General features: G+C 37.3%; 1 long non-coding RNA gene across 1 annotated transcript; it reads left to right on the top strand.

Annotated features, from left to right (window-relative positions):
- Positions 1 to 1,659: 1,659 nt before the first annotated feature.
- On the top strand, positions 1,660 to 3,531 carry LOC127926867 (uncharacterized). Its single transcript, XR_008125309.1, has 3 exons — positions 1,660 to 1,801; positions 1,986 to 2,168; positions 3,214 to 3,531. It is a non-coding gene; the product is annotated as an uncharacterized LOC127926867 (long non-coding RNA).
- Positions 3,532 to 3,591: the final 60 nt, after the last annotated feature.

Raw genomic sequence — 3,591 nt, 5'->3', positions numbered from 1 at the left:
TGAGTCCATACAGTATGTTATTGTTGACTAGAGGTCTGAGTCCATACAGTATGTTGTTATTGTTGACTAGAGGTCTGAGTCCATACAGTATGTTATTATTGTTGACTAGAGGTCTGAGTCAATACAGTATGTTATTGTTGACTAGAGGTCTGAGTCCATACAGTATGTTATTATTGTTGACTAGAGGTCTGAGTCCATACAGTATGTTATTATTGTTGACTAGAGGTCTGAGTCCATACAGTATGTTATTGACTAGAGGTCTGAGTCCATACAGTATGTTATTATTGTTGACTAGAGGTCTGAGTCCATACAGTATGTTATTGACTAGAGGTCTGAGTCCATACAGTATGTTATTATTGTTGACTAGAGGTCTGAGTCCATACAGTATGTTATTATTGTTGACTAGAGGTCTGAGTCCATACAGTATGTTATTGACTAGAGGTCTGAGTCCATACAGTATGTTATTATTGTTGACTAGAGGTCTGAGTCCATACAGTATGATTATTGTTGACTAGAGGTCTGAGTCCATACAGTATGTTATTGACTAGAGGTCTGAGTCCATACAGTATGTTATTATTGTTGACTAGAGGTCTGAGTCCATACAGTATGTTATTAGTTGACTAGAGGTCTGAGTCCATACAGTATGTTATTGACTAGAGGTCTGAGCCCATACAGTATGTTGTTGACTAGAGGTCTGAGTCCATACAGTATGTTATTATTGTTGACTAGAGGTCTGAGTCAATACAGTATGTTATTGACTAGAGGTCTGAGTCCATACAGTATGTTATTATTGTTGACTAGAGGTCTGAGTCCATACAGTATGTTATTATTGTTGACTAGAGGTCTGAGTCCATACAGTATGTTATTGTTGACTAGAGGTCTGAGTCCATACAGTATGTTATTATTGTTGACTAGAGGTCTGAGTCCATACAGTATGTTATTGACTAGAGGTCTGAGTCCATACAGTATGTTGTTATTGTTGACTAGAGGTCTGAGTCCATACAGTATGTTATTATTGTTGACTAGAGGTCTGAGTCCATACAGTATGTTATTATTGTTGACTAGAGGTCTGAGTCCATACAGTATGTTATTATTGTTGACTAGAGGTCTGTGTCCATACAGTATGTTATTGACTAGAGATCTGAGTCCATACAGTATGTTATTATTGTTGACTAGAGGTCTGAGTCCATACAGTATGTTATTATTGTTGACTAGAGGTCTGAGTCAATACAGTATGTTATTGACTAGAGGTCTGAGTCCATACAGTATGTTATTATTGTTGAATAGAGGTCTGAGTCCATACAGTATGTTATTATTGTTGACTAGAGGTCTGAGTCCATACAGTATGTTATTGACTAGAGGTCTGAGTCCATACAGTATGTTATTATTGTTGACTAGAGGTCTGAGTCCATACAGTATGTTATTGACTAGAGGTCTGAGTCCATACAGTATGTTGTTGACTAGAGGTCTGAGTCCATACAGTATGTTATTATTGTTGACTAGAGGTCTGAGTCAATACAGTATGTTATTGACTAGAGGTCTGAGTCCATACAGTATGTTATTATTGTTGACTAGAGGTCTGAGTCCATACAGTATGTTATTATTGTTGACTAGAGGTCTGAGTCCATACAGTATGTTATTATTGTGACTAGAGGTCTGAGTCCATACAGTATGTTATTATTGTTGACTAGAGGTCTGAGTCCATACAGTATGTTATTGACTAGAGGTCTGAGTCCATACAGTATGTTATTGTTGACTAGAGGTCTGAGTCCATACAGTATGTTATTATTGTTGACTAGAGGTCTGAGTCAATACAGTATGTTAGTTGACTAGAGGTCTGAGTCCATACAGTATGTTATTATTGTTGACTAGAGGTCTGAGTCAATACAGTATGTTATTATTGTTGACTAGAGGTCTGAGTCCATACAGTATGTTATTGACTAGAGGTCTGAGTCCATACAGTATGTTGTTATTGTTGACTAGAGGTCTGAGTCAATACAGTATGTTATTGACTAGAGGTCTGAGTCCATACAGTATGTTATTATTGTTGACTAGAGGTCTGAGTCCATACAGTATGTTATTATTGTTGACTAGAGGTCTGAGTCCATACAGTATGTTGTTGACTAGAGGTCTGAGTCCATACAGTATGTTATTATTGTTGACTAGAGGTCTGAGTCTATACAGTATGTTATTGACTAGAGGTCTGAGTCCATACAGTATGTTATTATTGTTGACTAGAGGTCTGAGTCCATACAGTATGTTATTATTGTTGACTAGAGGTCTGAGTCAATACAGTATGTTATTGACTAGAGGTCTGAGTCCATACAGTATGTTGTTGACTAGAGGTCTGAGTCCATACAGTATGTTATTGACTAGAGGTCTGAGTCCATACAGTATGTTATTATTGTTGACTAGAGGTCTGAGTCAATACAGTATGTTATTATTGTTGACTAGAGGTCTGAGTCCATACAGTATGTTGTTGACTAGAGGTCTGAGTCCATACAGTATGTTATTATTGTTGACTAGAGGTCTGAGTCCAGACAGTATGTTATTATTGTTGACTAGAGGTCTGAGTCCATACAGTATGTTATTGACTAGAGGTCTGAGTCCATACAGTATGTTGTTATTGTTGACTAGAGGTCTGAGTCAATACAGTATGTTAGTTGACTAGAGGTCTGAGTCCATACAGTATGTTATTATTGTTGACTAGAGGTCTGAGTCCATACAGTATGTTATTATTGTTGACTAGAGGTCTGAGTCCATACAGTATGTTGTTGACTAGAGGTCTGAGTCCATACAGTATGTTATTATTGTTGACTAGAGGTCTGAGTCAATACAGTATGTTATTGTTGACTAGAGGTCTGAGTCCATACAGTATGTTATTATTGTTGACTAGAGGTCTGAGTCCATACAGTATGTTATTATTGTTGACTAGAGGTCTGAGTCAATACAGTATGTTATGTTGACTAGAGGTCTGAGTCCATACAGTATGTTTGTTGACTAGAGGTCTGAGTCCATACAGTATGTTTTATTGACTAGAGGTCTGAGTCCATACAGTATGTTGTTGACTAGAGGTCTGAGTCCATACAGTATGTTGTTGACTAGAGGTCTGAGTCAATACAGTATGTTTATTGACTAGAGGTCTGAGCCCATACAGTATGTTGTTGACTCGAGGTCTGAGTCCATACAGTATGTTATTATTGTTGACTAGAGGTCTGAGTCAATACAGTATGTTATTGACTAGAGGTCTGAGTCCATACAGTATGTTATTATTGTTGACTAGAGGTCTGAGTCCATACAGTATGTTATTATTGTTGAATAGAGGTCTGAGTCCAGACAGTATGTTATTATTGTTGACTAGAGGTCTGAGTCCATACAGTATGTTATTATTGTTGACTAGAGTTCTGAGTCCATACAGTATGTTGTTGACTAGAGGTCTGAGTCCATACAGTATGTTATTATTGTTGACTAGAGGTCTGAGTCCATACAGTATGTTATTATTGTTGACTAGAGGTCTGAGTCAATACAGTATGTTATTGTTGACTAGAGGTCTGAGTCCATACAGTATGTTATTATTGTTGACTAGAGGTC

Source organism: Oncorhynchus keta, unplaced genomic scaffold (assembly GCF_023373465.1).
Source record: "Oncorhynchus keta strain PuntledgeMale-10-30-2019 unplaced genomic scaffold, Oket_V2 Un_contig_8545_pilon_pilon, whole genome shotgun sequence".
Taxonomy (NCBI): domain Eukaryota; kingdom Metazoa; phylum Chordata; class Actinopteri; order Salmoniformes; family Salmonidae; genus Oncorhynchus; species Oncorhynchus keta.
This window is presented reverse-complemented; position numbering and strand designations above follow the sequence as displayed.